Here is a 22,627-nt window from a genome sequence, read left to right as displayed (position 1 = left end):
AGATACAAATATATATACCCCAAAGTCACGCCCCAGTTCCCCCCTCCGACAGCCACACCCTACCTACCTCCAGTTACCACTCAGTTAATCCCATCAGGAATTGATTCACTGATTAGGTTCAGACTCTCAAGGGCTAGGGGGGTAGTTCCGTTGGTAGAGTGCTTGCCTTGTACCCACAAGGCCCAGGGTTCAATCCCTAGCACCACCCACGCAAAAAAGAGACTTTCAAAACCCAATCATTTCTCCTCTGAACCTTCATGCCTGAGCTTTCAGGGAACGCCTCATTTCCAAACCATAACAAAGAGAAGGGAGTCCAGGACGGGTTACTGAACTCCCAATGGCAGTCCTCTCAACCTTCGTCTGAGGAATGGCAGTCTGAGTGTTTTGTAGGCCACCACAGCAGACTCTGCCTTGGCCTTGAGCACAAGACTGGAGCTTGCAATTCTGAGCACGGAATACATCCCTCCACCAGAGGAATCAGGTTGTGTTTGTTTATTAATTGGAGAAAAGGGAGGCAAAACAGCCGGTGAGGAGGCCGTTGCTGTAACAAGCTCTGAGCTTGTGAGAGTAGTGTGTGGGAGCTGGTGGGACAGTGGCCATCAGGAGGGAGTCTTTAGAGATGGTCGGGTGGCCTCGCTGAGATGTTAATGTGTTAAGAACCAGGTTCTTCCGACTGAGGGGAAAGTTCTGTTTCAGTAACAGTATGAGAGCAGGACCAAGGACTTGCAGGCCCGGCTGCCCTGTGCCATCAGTTTAGAAAGAGCCGTCAGGCCGAGGCAGCTGTGCATGCAAAACGCACCTTTCCACCGCTGCCCTACAGTTCTCCTTCCTCTTTAAACTCCACCCTGCCACCTGAGTGTACCCCATGGGAACGCGGCGAAAGCCTCCTCACGCATCTCACCTGACACCTTCGTGCCTTTTAAGGGGGGATAAAACGTAGGAGCTTCTCTTCCCTCCAACATGCCAGCCATTGCTTCTTCCGACAGCTGAGCACCGGCCGCGTCGGCATCCATTTGTCCCTCATTCACAAGCTGTCTTAGGCCACCGCTGACGCAGGGTCCTTCCTCTGCCCCTGTGGCAGCAGCACGTGAAGCGCCCCTTTCCTGCAGTCGCAGTGGTGTGTCTGTGCACCCTGCAACCTCCTCCTCAGCCTGCTCCTCTCCTGTTGAAGTGCCACAGTCTCCCCGGGAAAGCAGCGTGCCCCACGAAGCAGAAGAACCCGGAGTCCTCGCCCGATTCTGCCCCAGCACTGAGAGTCCTGGATGATCGCTCAGCCCCTTCAAGTCTCTGCCTCCTCTGAATGGAAGGCTGGCTGGATGCTCTGGAGGGCCCCCAGCTCTTACGTGGCTTCCCTGGGCTGCACCAAACTCTGGGTCTTTATCATCCCACTTAACTGGTCCCGAGTCTGTAGAAAATATCTACGATCCTACTCTCCCACCAAAACAAAAACCAAAAACTAAAACAAAGAACAACCCAAGAGTCCTCTGAAGGGAACTCAAACTCAGGGGCTGCGGGCTCCCTTGAAGGCCTTCGGAAGCCTGAGACCTATGAGCAATGGTGGCTCATAGGGTCCACTTGGCCCTCCTGCAAGCTGGGTCTGAGTGACGACTCTGTCCTTGGAAGGGATCAAATCTTCAGCACACAGCCCAGAGACTGGTGCCTCCCCAGTCTGCTCACCAGTGTGGATCAGGACGCGACCTCTTGTGCCTTGTCTGTGAATCTTGGTTGCCGAGGTCTGCTGGACTTTGCCTAATCCTGCCGGGCTGGTGGCCGTGGTGGTAGGGTTCTTGATAACAGGCTGGGTTCCGCTTGTCGACAGGAAAGGCACAGGATGAGGACTGGCAGGGCCGGGGCTGCGGGTCCTCGAGTCCAGGTCCCAGGGCAGCTGCCTTTCTCCTGGACCTCACCTGTGCTCAGTGCTGGCCCCAGGGCCACAGCCCCCAGCTGGGAGGCTGGTCAGTGGAGGGCCTATGCATTTTTCTATTTCCGTGACAGACCGTGGATGGGAATGAGGACGAGGTGGGTGTGTCCTAAGCAGACCCTTCTCCTCACAGGCAGTTCCTAGGGACACTGTCACATGGTCCTCCAGCCCACTGCGGTGAGGCCTGGCCCAGGGTGGGGGGATGCCTCCCATGCTCCCTCTGCAGGTTGCCTAGTGCCTCTGAGTGAACTTGGCAGCATTCTTCAGGTGGAGGGGAACGGACTAAGTTGTCCACAGGCACAGAAGCACAGAGCTCTCCCACGTCCTGAGGCCTCACTTCCTGCTCCTTCCTGACACACTCAGGTCCTCACATGGTCAAATGAGTGCATATTTATGGTCATTTTCAGTCTCTTCTGAAAGGTCATTCAGTTTTCATGCCATGAATAAAAGACACCTGAATGGTGACCCTCCTAGAAGTACATCTGGGGTCCCACAGAGTCTCTGGGACTGGGGTCCCAGGCACATCACTGTGGGTGGGCGTCTCCTCAGATGACATCAATCTGCAGCCAGGGCCGAAATCCACTGAGCTGGAATCACGACAAAAAAAGCAAGCGATCCAGCTAGCTGCCTCCCATCCTTGGCCTCACTCTGCCCCATCCGCCGAGTCTTGGTTCACGCCGGATGGAGTTTCCATGCCTTCTACCCTGGCGGCCGCTTTGGCAGAATCCTCAAAGGAATCACTTCACTTACCGTAGCTTGGATCAAAGTGATTGAACAGCGCAACCAAAGCAATAATGAAGCTGTGCCCCCAGTTTTATATGTGAAATTTGACCATGCATGGTGCTTAAGTGTCTTTGTGATAAGACTCTGTTGTGTGCTCAGATAAGACTACATGACTGTTTGTGAGCCGATCTACATGGTCACTGGTAGTGATGGCCAAGTCCTGGTGTGGAGGTGCAAGTGGACTCTGGCACCCACAGGGGAGGACTCCGTGGCACACCAAGCCCAACAGGCTGATGGCAAGCACGCACCAGAGGAGGAACCTCCGAGGAGGCTGTGCATCTGCGGGCCTCGAGGGACTGACTAGGGAACGTGGGCCTCGAGGGACTGACTAGGGAACGTGGTCAGACGTGAGGTCAGGCAGAGAAAGGAAAGACCCTCTAAGCAGACCGGCAACTCATGCACCATGTTCCACAGAAACAGAAAGGATCCGCAAGCTGGAGCCCCAACTGGGAGACGAACTGCCAGCAAAGGGAGTTGTTTCATGGGTTCCGCTGTGGTGACCTTCTATAGAGGTTCAGTGGCCTTGACATAGTGGGAAACTGAGGCCTGAATCCCAAAAAAAACACAGTACGCATCTTCAGATTTCTTAATTGGAATGGCAAATGGGTTTTGAGGATTTTTTGGTGTTTATTTGTAGATGACGCACTTAGCATTCAATATTTATATTATTTAGAATTACCTAGTCATTAAACCTGACATAAAAATGATGCTTTTTTGTAATGCTCTATCCAGAAGCCTCTTAGAGATCTTGGTTTGGACTCCTCCAGGGTCTGGAGACTTAACCCAGTGCAAATTCTAATTCATGATCCTTCTCCTGAGCCTCTTCACCCCCTGTCTTCCCTGTTATGAAAGGAAGACCATCTCTGTCCACAGAGGCTCCCTATGATCTAAACCAGACAGTCAGTAAGTCCTGTTGATCCCACAGCTCTAGCCTGATGCTCTACCCATCTTCTTGCCTCCATCTTCCCCACCCGAGCTATCCACCACAGTCCTCTCAGGGTGGCCTTCCTCAAAGACAGATGCTTGAGAATCCCACATTCTTACTTGAAAGAGATTATTCATAACTTCATTAATTTCTATCAAATATATATATATATATATACACATATCAACAGCTTTTTTCTAGCTTTGTTACGGTGCAGCCCAATCTCAGACTTTCCCCAAACATAGGCTGCTACAGCCATTCTGAGGTTCTGGAATAAAGATCTTCTGATAAGTACTTTGTATTTACTAGTAAAAGAAAGCTAGCTAAGGAAAAATTTTGAAAGATTGAAAAATAACAACAATTCTGGTTAACCGTGTTAACCAGGGAATTCGGGGAAGGACGGCATTCCGGTCTCTGCATGCCGCGGTTAGCTGAAGACCTATTAAATGTGAGAGTGGTAAACAACATGGTATGCCTCTTAGATGGAGGGAAGTTCCGCCAAGCACTTACCTCTCTGGGTCCCCACAGCTGAGCTGAGTGCCACTAACATAATTGGATTTAGACGGGGTACTGAGTGCCTGGCACAATTCTAAATTTTCTCAGGTCTGTCCATGATTATTTTAGTTGACACTGAGAATCTCATCCATTTTATGCAAAGTATGCAACATTGTAATTTTTATTTATTTTGGTTTTATCCCCAGAGGATAACTTATCTTGTTTGGCAGGGTAGCATTATATTATTAGTTAAATTTAAATAATCTCAGAGTTAGCATTTGGGTTTGGAACATTCACATGGTAACAACTAAATGAGTGATTTAAATCTGCCCGTTTTCCCATTTCCTTCTAAAGTTGCTACGGCTTAACTGGTACCTGCTGGCGAGCCAGCTCAGGGGGAAACAGTACCCGCTGAGGTGCTGCGGGCACTGGGGCGGCTCTGGACGACTCTGCCACAGACGTCTCCCGGGGCCGGGAGCGGCAGGGCTGCAAGAGTGCACACAGACTCCACTGGAGGCAAACGCTGTGAACCCGAGGAAACAGACACATCCCGGGCCTCTCCATCCTGAAGGGAACCTCCCCACACCGCCTGTCCTGCGGAAGGGGACAGCCTGTGGATTCCGACAAATGGAATTTGAATCTCCTGTCTGCTGCTTGGAAGTGGGTGACCTGGGCGAGCTACTTAACCCTGGCAGCAGACGGTTAGTCCTCGAGTGGTGACCTTGGGTTCAACTGGTGCTTAGGAAAAGCGCCCTTTCCGGAAAGGGTTGCAGTACTTTTTAGCCTCCCTGTGAATGGCGAATTCAGGTCACAGCTGACAGGAGTGGGAATGAGGCCTGAGCGGGGTGGAGACCTGGGCTGCAGGGAGCACCACAGCCCTGCGCAGGGAAGGTGGAAGGAGGCGGCTCGCAGAGGGCAGGGAGGACGCAGGGAAGCGAGGCTGGCCTTGCAGTTGTGGCCAGACATGTCTTAGCCGGGTAAATCAACGATGCAGTCAGCATGGGGGATGGCCACCATCCCACCCAGGCCCTGTGCTTCTCCCGACACCGGAATCTTCTCCATCCAAGTCTCACCTTTCTTCCCAAGGAGGGAGAAGTGGGCAGTGAGAATCTAATGACTTTTCTTGTCTAGCCCTGGGTCCCCTTATCACTGGAACATTCCAAGGCCCCACAGGTAGTACTGACCCCTATATACACTACGTTTCTCCTGTGCACACCTGTGATAAAGTTCAACTTATAAATTAGGCACAGGAAGAGATTAGTAACTACTAACAATAGAATAATTATAACAATATGCTGTGATAAAATGTGTGTCTTTCTTTTTTTAAATACTTTTTTAGTTGTCAATGGACCTTTATTTAATTAATTTATTGATTGATTGATTTATATGTGGTGCTGTGGATCGAACCCAGGGCCTCACACATGCCAGGCAAGTGCTCTCCCACTGAGCCACAACCCCAGCCCTTGTGTATCTTTTTTGAAGTACCTTCTTGGGCTGTGCTCACCCTTCCTGGGTGGACGTGAGACCATGCAGGTCTCCCTGCTGAGGAGAGATGGGGCATGGCGGAGACATGGTCACACCAGGCATCCATGTGAGGGGGCTCGAAGCTGCCAAACTGCCCAGTTGCTTTGATCACCCAGATGGCTACCAAGTGACCAACAGGTGGGCAGTGTGCTGAACACAGGGATGAGTCACCTCCCAGGTGGAACAGAGGGGACAGCTCCAGATCTCACCACACCACTCAGAATAATGTGCAATTTTAAACTCGTTAGTTGCTTGCGTCTGGAATTTTCCATTTAATATTTTTGGACCAAAATTGATGGTGAGTAACTCAAACCATGGAAAGCAAAAGCGTGGACCAGGAAAAGCCATGAGTGCTCACAAGTTAACCTGTTGTCGCCTCAGTCTTGGAATGAAAGGGAAAGCAGCAAATGCTCCTGGTGACTGGAGAGGACATGGGGCCTGACCACTGCTCACCTTCCCAGTGTCATTCCTGGGAGCACCTACTGCCCTGGCTGTGTGCGTGGACAAACACGCAGAGGAGAGGGCGAAGCTGCAGGCCCACCCCTGGTGCCCCACCCACTTCTGACCCCCCGGGAGGTGGCTCAGTTGTTGGGAGAGCCAAGAAGGATGGAGTTCTCAACAGCATCTTGGGCTGGTGGCTCCTCCCCCTACCACGGTCCTCCCAAGGCCGGGTGCTCAGGGCTCTGACCCACCTTGCAGGTACTTCTTTTCCCAGGCCAAGTTAGAAGTACCCCTGGAGGGCTCATGGTAGCCTCAGAGTCCTGCTGTGCGTGAGGCTGTCCTGCCACTGTCCCAGAGGCCTCCGCCCTGCGGGAGGCACCACACGGGTGCTTTCTTCAGAGTGCTTCCTGCCTCGCTGGTACCCTCCTTGGGGCACAGCGAGGCTGCTGCCTGGAACTGCTGGCCCAGGCCCAGGCTAGCTCCATGCGAGTCTCACTGTTCCTCTGTGGAGCGCCTGCAAGGAACAGAAAAAGGCTCGGCACCACCCCAAATCCAGCCTGAAACACACCACGGGCTTCCTGGATTCTCCAGCGCAGACGTGGGACCCAAGGCCTGTGCCGCTCTCTGGCTGACCACAGCCTCAGCATCCACAGCCTGCCCTCACCCCTTGGGCATCAGGGACAACAAACCCTGGACACCGTCCCCTGGCCCGGCTAGGGGAGAGCTGATTCCTCTCCCCTCCATTTCCTCTGCTCTCCCCATTTCCCACAGCCACTGAGGCCTGCCTGTATTTCTTAATCCCCTTAGTTTAAATCCCTGCTCACTGTACCAACCCAGAGGCCCCCCAAGTAGGACTGTCCCTGACCCCGGAAGTGTTGAAATAAAACTGAATGTCTTATCAGGAGCTTGAACCTGGACAGCAATGAATGATGCACCAGATGAAGCTATTGGTCTCCTCAGTTTCCAGGTTCTTGGAAGGCCTGTGGGAACTTTCTGGCCTCTCTCCTCCCTCCCACTCCAGGGTGTGGTCACCTGGCCCTTGTGGCCCCTTCATTTGCCCTCTGGCCCCCATGCCCTGGCCCTCTTCCTTTTCCTGCTCCCTCTGAAGGGGGCAGCGCGGCAAAGATAAGGGCCCCTTCCTGGGGTGGAGGCCCAGAGCCTCCTCCCCACTGGATACAGTGTCCACCCACTGTGGAGCAGGTCCTTCCATTCCCACACACTCCCTTGGGCCAGGGGTCAGTTTAGGACAAAATCAAAATGGCCGGGTCGAAAAAATCAAAACCAAACCAACAACAGAGGAGGCAGACCTTAATCTAGCTGTCCACTATCTGTGGGCTGCTTGCACTGAGGGATGTTTGAGAATAGGAAATCTACAGCGTTCTTTCCTGTACCTTATTTCCAATCTACAGTATCTCAATTATACTGTGGACAGTAGTTGTATAATGGTGGGACCAGGAAGCAGGTATTTCTGTGGAATTCCTCTTATATAATACTGTGATTTGGGGGCCATTGGTGGTTTGTGACCAGCACGGTGCAGACAGGAGTGACTTCCTCCAGTTTACTTCTACTTCTACAGCTAGTCTGTCAGCAGCTGTAGCATCAAGTCAGTCAGAAAGTCTTGAGCCTTCGCTATGACATTTTGTGGCTGCGTTCTAGAGCCAAAGAAATGGGAACCTCTTGGTAAAGCTCACCACGCAGGAGCAAAAACAAGCTGTCTGCCAAAATCACAGCGTAAAACTGAGGGGAACCACAGAAAATCAGGCTGAAATTCACACACACACACACACACACACACACACACACACACGCTCACTCACCCAGGAATCAGCTTGACAGATGGGGAAGCTCCTGAGGTGGGAGCTGAGGAGTCACCATGGCGGAGCAGGGTAGGCAGGGTACAGGGAAGCGCTGGCAGAAGCGTGATCGGGGAGAGGAGTCCGAACAACCTTGTTCCCAAGAAGTCCAATTGCCATGGCAACTCCTGCCACCCAGGGCTGGTTGCTGAGAAGAACAAGTTCTGTATTCTAATTAGGCAAGAATAAAGCCAGCGATGGAAACTATTCTGATCAGGTGAAGCAAAGTAACCTAAGGGAAGAGACAGGGCAGGGCTTCAGTCAGGTCTGCGAGGAGGGCGGGCAGCTGCTCTGCATCCAGGACAGGACCCGGCAGACAGGGGCCTTGGGCCTCTACCTGGCCCACTCTGCACTGCGTTAAGGAGTGTCCTTCCACTTTCATTTTCCATAAATCTCCCCCTGCTTGTTACTTCTGTGTCTGGCTCAGTTCTTTGTTCTGAAGTTGAGAACCTGGACCCCAGCTGGACACCCCCTGGTCTCATTAGACAACCCTTCTCACCGATTGCCAGAGCCTAGGAGAACACCCAGCTATCAACTGAAGGCGTGATTGTTGAACTTGAATGGTGGGCTATCTTTCCTGCTTTTAAAGATCTGGCAGTACCCTAAATGAGTGCTAGAGCCAAGGCCATTCCAGTCCTCAGGGAGCTGTCTTAGTCGGCCCAGGTCCTACCATCAGCACAGCTTGGTGGCTGCAGGCAGGTGGTGTGCAGTGAGGGAGGCTGAGGGGGAGGCTAGGGAGAGAAGGAAGGACGGACAGTCTGAAAAAAGCCCATTTCCCTGGTAGCCAGAGCTAACCTTGGTGTTTTGAAATTGGCACAGGTTTAAAAAGCAATCCAAAATATTCTAATAGTCAGGGAATCGATAAATATTCATCAGCTCCAGCTCCAGGTAGGACAGCCTGGGGAAGCTTCCTCACCGTGTGCTCTTTTGAGCCTGTCGGAACACCAGTCTCTGCTTTTCTGGATAGTCTGATGCCGCCCGAGCCCGCAGGGAAAGCCTCTGGAGGCGGTGGCGTGCTGATTTGCTCATTCTAAAGCTGTCTTTACTTAAGGACAGTGTCGGTTTCCCTGGGCCTGGTGACTCAGGCCTGCAATCCAGTCACTTGGGAGGCTGAGGCAGCAGGATTCCAACCTCGAGGCTCCACAATTTGGTGAGATTCTGTCTCAAAATATAAACAAAAAGAGCTGGGGATGCAGCTCAGTAGAGCGCCCTGGTTCAATCCCTAGTACTGCAGGAAAAAAACAAAACAAAGAGCGCATCAACTTTAAATTTTCCTGTTTTTGCATTCCATTTGTCTTTATGGCTTTTGAAGGTATTTGACACATTACTGTTCTTTCCATGGTTACCTTTGAAATCCTTTCTACCTACTTTACATCTAAAGTTAATGTGAAGTTCTTTTACATCCTCCGAGCACCGCAAAGATCCCAGGGTGCGTCTGCTCCGTTGGCCACTGCTTCTAGCTTCCTGGAGGACAGGAGGCATTATTTTGAATTAATCTGTTTTCAGCCTCAAGGACTGTGCAGTTATTACTAAGCACTGAGTGTGTGTTTGAGCTCATCCATGCCTTTATCACTGTTTTCCTGCCAAACCTCACATTTCACGGTTCTTCCTGGAATCCTCTCAGTCTTCCCGAAGTACATCCTTAATGTATCTCCACTGAATTTTCTGGTGGTGAATGTCCTCGTTTCTGTTTACCTGGACGTGTTCTGATTTCCCCTCGCTCTTGGAAGTCCTCCCACTGGGTTTGCAGTCCCAGGTCTGTCATCACTTTCTAGCAGGTTGTAGCTGTTTCACTGTCTTCCAGCTCTGCTCGCTGCTTTGAAGACTGCTGATTGACAGATCATCTGCCTTTTCCCTCTGGGCACTTTATACAGTCTTACCTTCATTCTTGGTGCTATTTGGCATGGCCAAGAGATGTCTCTGAATTTATTTTTATTTAGCTTGCTTTGCATATTGTAGTGCTTCCTCAATCCTGGAAAATTTTGGCCATTATTTCTGAAGTAAGTCCATTAAGTTTTCTTTAAATATCATCTTCCTGCCATACTTCCACCTTTTAATTCCCAAACTCAAAATGGACATATGTCGGACATTCTCATTTCATTTCTCAGTTGCTCTTTGCTATTTTCCACTTTTGCTTCTGTGGTGCATTCTCAGCTATTTCTTTGGCTGTATTTTCCAGTTGTCTAATTTGTACATTATACTTGCAGTAATATTTTTGTTACTCTTGGCCATTTAAACTTATTTGATATATCTTTTAAAAATCCATATGCTTGGACTGGGGATGTAGCTCAGTAGTAGAGTGCTTGGTGAACATGCTAGAGCCCCTGGGCTTGATTCTCAGTACTAAAACAAACAAACAAATAAACAAACCACAAATGGCAACTTGGGAGGCTGAGGCAGGAGGATCGCAAATTTGAGGCAGGTGTTGCAATTTAGTAAGACTTTCAGTAACTTGTGAGGCCCTGTCTCAAAATTAAAAATTAAAACAACAACAACAACAACAACTGGGGATGTAGTTCAGTGGTAAAGCACTTCTGGGTTCAATCCCCAGTACCAAAAAATTAAAAAATTTCCATGTTCTTCCTCTAGCCTCTTCCCTCCCTGACATTATCCAATTCATCGGTGTAGGACCCCATCATTTGATGCCTACAGTTTCCCATCATGTGGCTTCTGGTGGCTGCATACTTGTGGTATGGTTTTGCACGTTCCTTGGTCCTTGCATTTTCTGGAGTTTGGTGCTGAACCCACGGCCTGGGTCATGCTCAGGTTCAATCCCTTTGTCAAGACCATTGGAAGCACATAATATCTTATTGTCTCTCTTTTATTGTGACCTTAACAGTTACTGATACTATGTCTAGTTCCATTCCGGTGAAATCACAAAAGGCCATCTTCTAAGTGTATGGCTTCTTTTTCACGTATTCCTTGGAATACATTTGTAAAGACACACTTCTCCTCATTCACTATTCTTCACCATGGTACATCTTATAAAGAAGAGAGTGTAAATGCTGGACTGCTTCCCTGTGTTGGCAGTTTTCACTGTGATATTCCATTCCCTTTCATGGCTGCCATTTTCGATAGCATTAAGAACTCATGGAGAAGCATTCCTGAAGGGTTTCATCCATTGCGAGGACTATTACTAAAGTTCAAAGTGTTCCATTTGGTCCAGGGGGAGCTTCTTCCCGTTGGCTTCTGGGTCCTTTTGACGTGACCTTAGAAGCCTGATGTTCCTTTGCTATTTGGTATCAGAAGACATTCCAGACTCATCTCAGATTTCTCTTTTGGCTGATGTGAAATCAGTCATTTCTCCATGAAATCTAATTTCATTTAGAAATACATTTCAGGTCCACAATTTGGCAGCAAGAGGTTTAATGGACAAAGGTAGGAGTATAAATATACATATATATGTAGATATATGACATAAAATACCTCATGAATTCATTCCACTGAGTCTATAAGCTCACCTTCTTCTCACTGGCTCTGTGTTTGCCTTTCCTCAGTACCTGGGAATTTAATTCTCGAAGACTCAGAAGATGATAGGCTCTCCCCTAAAAACCCACTGACATCAGGAGTTAGAAACCAAGTCTGGCCTGCTACCAGCTAGGAATGGTTTTGCCTTTTGAAAGGATTCAGAGAAATCAACCAACAAAAGAGGAATAGGATTTTGTGACAAGTGAAGCAGATTCAGAGTTTCAAATTTCAGCACCCATAAACGAAGTGTTGTGGGAACATAACATTCACTTACGTGTTATCTAGGGTTGCTTTTGACTCCTACCTACAGAGCTAAGAAGCCATCTGATCTTCAAAACTGAAAAGTACCTACCTGATCCTTTAAAACAATTTTTTTAAATTGTAGATGAACACAATACCTGTGTTTTACTTATTTTTATGCAGTGCTGAGGGCTGAATCCAGGGCTTCACACATGTGAGACAAGTGCTCTATCACTGAGCTACAACCCGCCCCCTACCAGATCCTTTACCAAAGAGATTTCCTGACTCTGGTCCTAAGCCTCTTTTTCTTTTGTGCATGTCGTGCCTGTCTTGATTGATTTTGATTCCACTCCCCAGAATTTCTCCCTTGGGCATGGCCCTGGCTAAGGCGGCATTCACATGGGTCTGTGTTAAGAGTTCACGGGGGTAGAAGGTTCCAGGAGCTTCCTGCTGTGGGTCCCTTGCACTCAGAGCTGCTGACTGGGCAAAACCCAGTCCTTCTCCCCAAGTGGTCCTGCTGTGCTTCCCAGAAACCACTGTGCCCAGGTCCATCAGCACTGCCCACAGCAGCCTTCCTCCAGAGACACTACCCACGTGTTCTTGTGGCTGGTGCTGTGTTGTCTCTGCCTGCTGTATTTTGAAAATTCCTTTATTTTGGCTGCCAGGATCGTCTGTTTTTATGTGGGGATTGCGAAAGACTTAATCACTAATATGTTTTCAAGTTTTACTATTATTTTTAATTTATATAAACTCTATTTCATTCTTTTTCAGCTTGATCTTATCATTTTGGGGAATTTCTTCCTTCTTTCTTGTGTTTGTACATCCTTTGTGTTTTTTTTCTTTTCTTTCTTTTTTATTGTGGTACTGGGGATTGATCCCAGGGATGCTCTACCACTGAGCTGCATTCCCAGCCTTTTATATTATTGTTTATCTTGAGTTAGGGTCTCACTAAGTTGCTGAGCCTTGTCTGGAACTTGTGATTCTCCTGCCTTTGCTTTCTGGGTTGCTGGGATTACAGGTGTGCACCACTGTGCCTGGCTTATTTATGTTTTTCTTTTAACAAACTTATTTCGTCATTTAGATCTGATGATGCTGAGGTCTGAAGTCTTGGTCCATCTGGGACTATTGTTTGTTTTTCTCAGTGACACGTGGTATATTGAAATTGTGTATGTGTGTGTGCACTCAGCTTTGCGGTCACTTTTTCTTTTCTTTTTTATTTTTTTGGTACTGCTTTGGTACTGGGGATTGAACCCGGGGTGCTTTGTCACTGAACTACATTCCCAGGCAATTTTATTTTTTATTTTGAGACAGGTTCTCCCTCAGTTGCTGAGGCTGTCCTTGAACTTGGGATCCTCCTGACTCAGTCTCCCGAGTGGCTGGGACTATAGGCGAGTGCCACTACCACGCCCAGCATCATGGTGGCTTCGCCTCTAAGAGTCGTCAGAACTCCTGCTGAGGGCTTCCTCCTGGAAGGCAGGCGCTTGCCTCTTCCAGGGGCCTGACGGAGACATGCTTTCCTTTCCGTTGGCCCTTATGGAGAACTCATCCCTCTGCCCTCTGGGCCCTCTTCGGAGGAGTGACACCTCCCTGCGTGTCACGTTATTAGGGTGGTCTCCACGCTACCTCCCGTGCTCTGCCCCGCACACACAGGTGCCCCGGGGAGGCACCCACGTGGGTCCAGGCGCTGGGCTTTACAGCACCCACGTCCACCCCTCTCCCCACTGTTTCCAGACCTGGCGTGTTTCTCCAGCTTTCTCACAGGTCTGCCCGGCCCCCAAGGGCATTCTGCAGATTTCGTGGTGTGTTTTCAGATGTCCATTGTGATGAGCATACAGTGCTGGAAACGCAAGCCACTGACACACCCTGGGGTAACAAACGCTGACAGTGAGCTGGGCCTGGTGGTGCACCCCTGTGATCCCAGAGACTGGAGCCGAGGCAGGAGGACCGAGAATCAAGGCCAGTCCGGGACCTCAGCGAGACCCTATCCCACAGTTAAAAGGGCTGGGGATGTGCCTCAGTGTAAAGCGCGCGGGGCTCAGTCGCTGGTACTGGGCAGGAAGCAGCAGCAACAGAAGAAAGAAATCCAGAATGTCTAATGGCCTGCCGCGCAGTCGGGAAGCCTAGGCTCCGCGTGGGGTTGTCCTGTGGCCCTTTCAGAAGAACTCCTTCAGCTACAAGACTTCCTCCCCTGTGTCCACTGACTGCTCCTGTCTCAGTGCAGACCCTCTGGGGAGGACACTCCTTCCCGCCTGAGCCCAGGGACTCTGCGCTCGCCCCTCCCTCCGCTCACCCTGCACTGCTGCCAATCAACAGCACTGCAGAACCACCTGCTAAGCCGCTCACGCCACGCTCCTCCGTCTCCAGGAACCCAGGCTAGTGCCTCCGCATTTCTTGCCTGGAGAGTTAGGAGGCTGTTGGGAGCAGCCCGCTGCTGGGCCTCCCCCCAGACCCTCTGGACGCGCCTCCCATGCTCTGCGGTGCCCGGCCTCCTCCGGGTCTCTTCCCCTCCCTGGATGTCTGTTTCCTCTGACAATGAATCAGGTGCCAGTTTCTTCTGGAAGCATTTTCTAAACTTCCACCTCACTGTCTAGAACCGATCGCGCCTGCTCAAAGCTGTCTATCCTCGGCCTCACTGGACGTACCGGGCCACATCTTCATTCGTTTTCCAGCCCCATGTCCTCCAGGCCATGAGCTTTGGAGGGTGGTGCCCTTAGCTCTTCCTGGGTCTTGGGGCCGCACAGCAGCTGATACAGAGCAGGCGCTCAGCACGCGATAACGTCCAGACCTGTGCTGGAGGTAAAAGTTGCAGGGAAGGCAGAGTGAGCGCCACAGGAAGGTGGAAGAGCCAGCGTGATGGCCTTCAGGAAGCAAGGTGCAAGACTTCCTTCGGAAGCGCTGGGAGAAACCCCGCCTCTGAAGCCAGAATTAAGGACAGGTAGTTAGTGTAGAAATAGGGAATCGGGTCAATTCGAGGAAATGAAGCCATGAAGCCATCTGCCTTTGGAAGTTGGAGACTGCCCCTGGAAGAATGGAATGTCAAAGATCTCCGGAGCCCATTGATTACCAAATTTACCTGCCTTTATCAAGGACTGCAAACAAGGAGCTGCTAATTAATGCCCCCTGGGCCCTTATCTGCCTGAATCACCTTGGCCCTCCCCCTGCCCATGGCTTCTCACTTAATGCAAAACCAGGCCTAGTCACGAAGGCAGGAAGGAGAGATAAGGGGGGAAAGAACTGGAGAACAAAAGGGACTTTAACCTATAAAAGATGTAGGGTGCGTTCACTTCTTGGGACTTTAGAACATCAGCCATGGCCCCCTTCTCCCTGCCGGGAGAAGTCTGTATTATTCCCTTTAAATAAACCTGCTTAATATGCTTGCCTTGGCGTGCTTCTCTAGTGCTTAATCTTCAACATTAGAAGAAGCAGAACTCGTCACCGGTAAACGGCGGTATCAGATTTGGAGGTCCCACCGAGATTTACGCCAAGGTAAGTAAGCTTCTTTCTCCACGCACCCCACATCTGTTTGAGGTACATCTTTCTTTCTGTATCTTTATTTTTGGAGGGCAAAATGGGCACCCGTCGGCTACTTAAATGCAGTTAGTGCAGCCGCCATCCTTAAGACTCGGGTGAGAGGTTTCCCGGCCCAGGCAAGTTTCCAATCCCCTGCTCTGCAGGCATGTTGGGGCTCTGCTGAAGCCGTTTCCTACTTTTCTGTCCAGGCCCGGAGCGCAATTGCCGCAAGTACACAGTGTCCCTAGTCCTGATCTGCCCAGGATGCGTGGAGGTGGAGGAAGGGTTGGAGCAACTGCGGGGTTCTCGGCCCGGGCTACTCTCGGGTGGACCCCAAAGGTTCCTTCTCCAGACTCCCCCTCCCGACAGCCCTGAAGGGTATCCAGGCTGATCAGTAGACAATGGCACTGAGGGAAAGCGCCAATCACCTTTGCCTCCGTATGGGCTGTACAGTGCACAACACTCCCACACATCCACTCCCTCCTGGATGCTCCCCTTCCCTTGCCGGTCAGACATTAGGAATTCAAGCTGTAGGATTAAGGCCTGGGATGATTAGTATGAAAATGCCCAGGTTCCCTTTGTTCGCATAGTTAGCCTTCACTAGTCTAGACATCTAGAGTCTCCCCATTACCTTTCCCATGCTTAAATGTGCTCACTGTGTTCTCTTTAAGCTGCAAGAGGGAGGCATTTAAAAACCCCTCCCGTGAGACCCTCCAAGCAAAGGGTGTTATACGCCTAACAACCAATAGATGTCCCCTCACCCTCCGGAGATTCCTTTAGTTTACAGGGCAAGAAGATAGGTAAAAGGCACACTTTTTACTTTTGTCATTGTTTTTCATAATTAGGAGTTTATAGTGGCAGGGAGGAAAGCAGTAATGCCCTTAAGTCTGAATCCTCCAAGGGTCTCTAGCACAGGGCAAACTAGAGCCCCAGCACTTTGCCAAAGGAGGCCAGAAATACTTTGGCAAAGCCAGGTAGTGAGAGACGGGTTTTCTGGACCGGATTGAAGCTCAAACTTAGGGAGACGTCCCTGCACATAGTCTCCGGCGCGGGTGCCTGAGGTCTATTTTTCTTTTCTTCCACTTAGATGGGAGCTTCACTCTCAACAGTATTGCCAGGTTCACCACTAGCCTGCATACTGCTAAATTGCAAATGATCAAGAAAAGTGCCTTTCATATGTTACCATGCTTGACAGCAATAATCTCTACCATGAGAGGAGAAAGCCTTGAGGAATCGCCCACTAAGGGAGGAAAATTGAGGGAACCCTCCCAACTTAAGATAGGCAAAAATAAATTTAAGGAGGCTTTTGGAGGATCCTAATAAATATTGAGATGTTACAAAACTTACGCCAGGTATTTGACCTCACCTGGAAAATTATGCTATTAACCATCTAGAGCACAGGCAGTTCCCAGAAACCATCCAATAATGAGTAGGATGCGTAAAAAAAACTATTATGCAGCCTTCAGGAAAGTCCTGCTATTTTCATGGAGAGACTTAGGAAAGCAATAAGAAAGCACAACACTCTGAATCCTGAATCCATAAAGGGCCACCTACTTTTAAAGTATAAATTTATCATTTAGTCAGCCCCAAATATTTAGAGGAAATTTCAAAATTGGCACGTGGCCCTGATCAATCCTCAGATGATCTTCTCCAACTTGCATCTTCCATTTTTAATAGACATCAAAGGAAAGAAAAGGGAACATATAGGCAAGAAAAAGGACTTATTAAAGATCATTCAAACTGATAGAAACTTTTAATGCCTTGCAATAGTCCATGCAATTTGCCCATTTTAGGAGTTAAAAAGCAAACTGCCTAGTCTAAGACCTTAGAATAATGAAGCAGTAATTTCCCCCATCCTGTAGTTCTTAATCCATACACTTTTATCTTGGATTCCAACTGCTGCTTGGTTTACTGTTAGATTTAAAAGATGGTTTTTCCTGTTTATGCTAGACTCTGAATAACAATTTGTTTGCCTTTGAGGAACCAGATACTGTATCTCAACTAACCTAGACAGTATTGCCTCAGGATTTACATGGCCCTCACCTGTTCCGGACAAACCTTAGCTAAGGACTTAACAAAATTCAGAGATAAAACATTCTGTGATTGTTCTCCTGTAAGTAAAGTACATCCTTTATGTGTCTCCACCCAGGAGGAATATCAAAAGGCCATTGCAGAACTCCTAAACTTCTTAGCTAATAGGAATTAAAAGATCTCAAAAAATAAAGCTTAATTATGTCATCAACAGGTTCAACTACAGGAAATAGCCACCATAGGACAATATTCTGCCCCAGGAAGGGGCCTTACTTCAAGCTCCTGTCCTCAGCTTACCTATGAAGCAAGATTTAACCTGTTTGTCACAAAGGGGAAAATAAATCCTGGATAGACAGCCATAGGCAACTCAATAACCAATGGCATATCTCAGTGAGGAACTTAGCAAAGTAGCTTCATTCTCAAAAGAAATGGAAAATAAGGTCTCATAATTTTCTTTGACATCCAACCTGTCCTAATGAAATGACTAAAATGCCCTAGGCACAAGGTTTCTGTTAAAACCTGTTAGATCCTTCCAGATCTCAGTCAAGGCTTACATTGAAATGTAAATAGGAAGCCTAAAGGCTCAGTAGGAGACCGGTCTCAAACCCAAAGAAAAAAAAAGGTAAAAAGAGCCTTACCTAAACTCCAGCAAAAGTAAATTTTATGGTGCTTTACTAAAGTAATTAACGGCCGTATCATTTTTCCAGGACTCTTGTTTTTTTTTAATTCTATATATTTTTTGAGCTCATGATTTTTTTGATAAGTTCTATTTTTTTATTCAACTACAGCTTTTGAACATCTGTTACATTGCAATGGAGATTCACCTATAAAGTTACAAGGCCTTTGATTTTGTGTTATTTGTATGTCGTGCTGTCTGGTGTTGTCTGTATCAAAACTGAGCGCTCCTAAAATTAAAATTTAAAAATGGATCCAAATACTTTTAATTCACGTGATTTAAAGGTTCAATTCAAATTGGGTAAACTAATGAAAGTAAAATGTCTTTGAAAATAACTCGCAAGTCTCTAGGTGGTCAATCTAATAAAATATTGATATTAATAAAATGTCTAATATCAATTGTTTCTAGGACTTTTCTTCAACAGGAAAGAGATAGCAAATACTGTTCAGGACACTTGCCTGCTTTCTTGGTTTTTACAGAATAAGTGAATTAGAGTTAACATGTATGGGATTACTCAAATGTGTTTGTAGAGACATCTGATTAATTTTCAAAGTTAAAATGCTAATTGTTAAATAACATCAAGTACTCTTAACTCTTTAAATTCCATGGGGTATCATACTTAAACATTATTGGTGTTTTTATAGGTTGGTAAATAAAAGGGTTTAAACTTGCTTTGTGTCATCACTAAACTAAAAACAAGGTTACTAAGAGTTATGTCCTAACAAGTGCAATTCTATGTACAAAGGGTCCCAAAAGTTTCAACTGTGTTTCAATTAGAGTACTATAAACAACAAAATATTTAATCTTATTAAAATAGAGCAATTTATCTAAATTCAGAAATTTCATAAGAGTTGTTTCAGAATATGAACAAGAAAGGGGTCAACGAATAGGAAAGAGAAAATAAAAGGTTCTGGGTAAGAAAGTGCTTGTGTGATGAAATACATGAGGGTCTAAGTAAGTGCTAAGAAAGTCTGTGTACGTAAAGGGCAAGTTTCAACAAGTTTGTGTGTAACTAAGTTGGTTGTATGTATGTGAGACAGCTAAAGCTATTTAAGGTTTTTCCTAAGGTGAAACACTAATGTTCTGATATAACCAAAGTTTAATCTATATGGTAAAATGGCAAGGATTTCTTAGAAACACTAATTTACTCTTAACTTTGTGTCTATTAAGTTTTTTTTCTTTAGAACAATTAGTCTTAAAAATTGGGGTTTATACAATTATGGTTAAACAACTGTTAGAGTATTATACTGTGTTACAGAGTCTACATTTTTCTTTAAAAACTAAATTTGATAAGAAAAAAGTGTCAAGGTAATTGTGAAGTGGTCACTAGTTGTATATTAAATGTGTTCATATTTTTCAGGTATACAAGTTTTAAAGCAGGGAATTTATCCAGCTGCTATTCTCCAGATTAAACTTGTCTGTAATGGTAATTTTAAACTTATAAAGAGTAAATTTTATTGGGGATTTATTTCTATCATTTAATGTTCTATTATAGGACCTGTTATCAATAGGGTATATGTAAAATTTGTTACTTTTTACACTGAGATAAAGAATTTCAAATGTAAATGTATTTCTAAACATTAGAGCCTGACTTGTTTAAAGGTTAATTTTGTGAAACATGAAAATATTTTGCCACTTTGACACACAAAAGGAAAGTTAAAAGCTCTCTCAGCCTTTCTTTGATTCATGTTTTAGATACAATGTTAAATTGTGTTAATTATAAAGTTTATATAGACTCAGGAAACAGTATATGTGAACTACTTAATGATATTTAAGGAAGAAACAAAAATCAACATCAGAATAAGAACACTTAAGGTCTGTAAAGAGCCATGCCTTACCTGAGATAAGGCTCTGCCTCCCACCTTACTGCATGTTAGAGTGACTCCAGCTTATTTATTTGTTAGTCAGACTTCAGCTTATTTTTTAAAGTTATAGTCAAAAGATTATTTTTTTGTTGTAAAATTACTATGATCTCAAATAGGGAATATAATGTGGTTCTCAGTCAAAATTCAACATAGCTATTATACAAGCTGAATATATTTTTACTCTTGCTAATTTCATTTTGTAAAACTGTTACCTGTTAATGTTTTGCAGAAGTAGCTGCTCCAAGAACACGCAACCTAGGTAACTTGTGATAATAAGCCATCACCTAACAGATAGTGGTAACTTCCAGAACTAATGCAGACTCCAGTTAGATAAAAGGGTAAATAACTGTAAAGTTATGGACATTAAAGTTAAAGCCCAGTACTCTTACTTTATGACTGGTGAGACTGGCTTGCTGGATGATTAAGATCAAACTTAGAGATTGGAATTAAATACAGAAGGCAAGATAGACCAGTATTTGGATCTTTTGCTCTCAGTCAGCCTGAACCCAGGGAATAAGAGGACTTCTCTAAGGAGTGCTGCAACTCTGGGTCACACAACCTCCTGATCAAGGAGATTGTTGAGACTAGAGGATGAAAAATCACTCAGTGCATCTGCTGCAAAGGAGGGTCATGGAAAAAGGGAGACATCCCTTTATGCTTCCAAAGGAAGTCACCTCATCAAGGAGACCCTACCTAACCAATAGCACTGGTGGAGCTAAGAAGCTGCTCTTAAGTTCTCTACAAGTGGCCCCTGTGGGAACTCAGCTGACTCTTTAACAAGACAGGAACCAGGTCAATTTGACCAGCTTGATCTTAGACACCCAGCAAAACAGTTAAAACCAAAATATAGCCATTCTTGGGCATTTAAAAGAAATAATAGTTAAATGTAACTTAAGATGTACACTTGTATTAGCCCACTAGAATAAAGACTGGAAGCTACAAATGAAAGAAAGATTCTTCAGCAAATGTGCCTGATAACTATCAAGAGAAACTGCCAGAGTCAGAAGTTTTTAGTCAGTTTAAGGCCTGCAGACCTTCCTAAGCTACACAGGTAGATTTAATCTATGTTTGCTCGTATGATTATCTAGCCCTAAGTAACAGAAGTATAGAGATCTCTACTAAACACAGGTTATACCAATAAAGGGATATTTTACAAAAATCAGATGACATTAAGTATAGCTTAACTATGTTTTTTTTTTGGGACATCTATGACATTAAGAGTTAAATGTTGTGTTTACATTCCTGATAACCTGGACAATGTTAAAGTTCCCAAATAAAGGCCTTGTCCTTTCCAGCCTTTGCTAGGCCTAGTTATGGGAACAATTTCTCAATTCTTCCACCCGCCTGGTGAAAGATTGACTTCTGTCATTTTCATGATACTCAGTGGCATGTTCCAGATGCTGCAACATTTACTTTGTACTAATCTCATTTCAGTACTCATGTCTTTTTGTTCTTCTATCATAGAAGCACCCACCCCCAGATGACTTTACAACCTGCTCTTCCCCAACCAGACTTCTACCTTGGACCCCTCGATTGACCCGATTTTTTTAAAAAAAGGAACTCCAAACTGCTTTACCCCTCGCTGCCCCCTTTCAGCTTCGAAGCAGCCAGAACGACCGACGCCCCCTTTTCCTTAAAGCAGTTAGGAGTTCCTATAGCTAAAGGGGGGAATGAAGCCAGAATTAAGGACAGGTAGTTAGTGTAGAAATAGGGAATCGGGTCAATTCGAGGAAATGAAGCCATGAAGCCATCTGCCTTTGGAAGTTGGAGACTGCCCCTGGAAGAATGGAATGTCAAAGATCTCCGGAGCCCATTGATTACCAAATTTACCTGCCTTTATCAAGGACTGCAAACAAGGAGCTGCTAATTAATGCCCCCTGGGCCCTTATCTGCCTGAATCACCTTGGCCCTCCCCCTGCCCATGGCTTCTCACTTAATGCAAAACCAGGCCTAGTCACGAAGGCAGGAAGGAGAGATAAGGGGGGAAAGAACTGGAGAACAAAAGGGACTTTAACCTATAAAAGATGTAGGGTGCGTTCACTTCTTGGGACTTTAGAACATCAGCCATGGCCCCCTTCTCCCTGCCGGGAGAAGTCTGTATTATTCCCTTTAAATAAACCTGCTTAATATGCTTGCCTTGGCGTGCTTCTCTAGTGCTTAATCTTCAACATTAGAAGAAGCAGAACTCGTCACCGGTAAACGGCGGTATCACCTCTTCAAAGAGCGCCCCTTTGCCTCTGGTGACAGGCAAACCGCTTGGGTTCATTGAAACTGAGAGCCATAGGCATCATTTTACCAAATTTCTTTGTCCCTTTGGTGCAGCGTGAAGAAAGCAAGGACCTAACTCCTGGAGCACAGAGAGGTTATGTGCCGAGGTCGAATTTGGGCTCGAAGGACGTTTTCAGGTGGCCCCTCAATCCAATAAACCTTTTCATAAGGGCCGCGGTGGGACTAGCTCAAGAACCCCGAATCCCTCAGCCCTGACTGCACACCAGGCTGCTCCCAGAGCTCTCTGGGCTCTGCTGCCCAGGTGACAGTCTTCCTGAGCCCTCCGGAACCAGCACCCGTCTTGAGCCTCCCGCCTCCTCGAGTGCCCAGCGGCCCGAGCCCGCGGTGTCCCCAGTTCTGTTTCTGGAGCACACTGCTTGGCCTCGTGGGTCACAGCCTGCTCCCGCTCCCGCTCCTGCCTCCCACAGCTCCACGCACTCAGGACAAAGAGTCCTTCTCTTTTCCCTGACGGGTTCCCCACGATTTCGTGATTGGGTTTCACGTTATTGGCCGTGTGCTCCAGCAGGCCGAAGCCTGGCTCTCGGGGCCAAGTCCTGAGGTCTGGCAGGCTCTCTTCCCGCTCCTCCCAGGGGCCCTGGGCTGCAGGAGTCGCCGGCTGTGGGGGCC

The sequence above is a fragment of the Sciurus carolinensis genome, chromosome 4, assembly GCF_902686445.1.
Source record: "Sciurus carolinensis chromosome 4, mSciCar1.2, whole genome shotgun sequence".
NCBI lineage: Eukaryota > Metazoa > Chordata > Mammalia > Rodentia > Sciuridae > Sciurus > Sciurus carolinensis.
The sequence above is the reverse complement of the archived record's forward strand: the minus strand, read 5'-3'. Positions refer to the sequence as shown.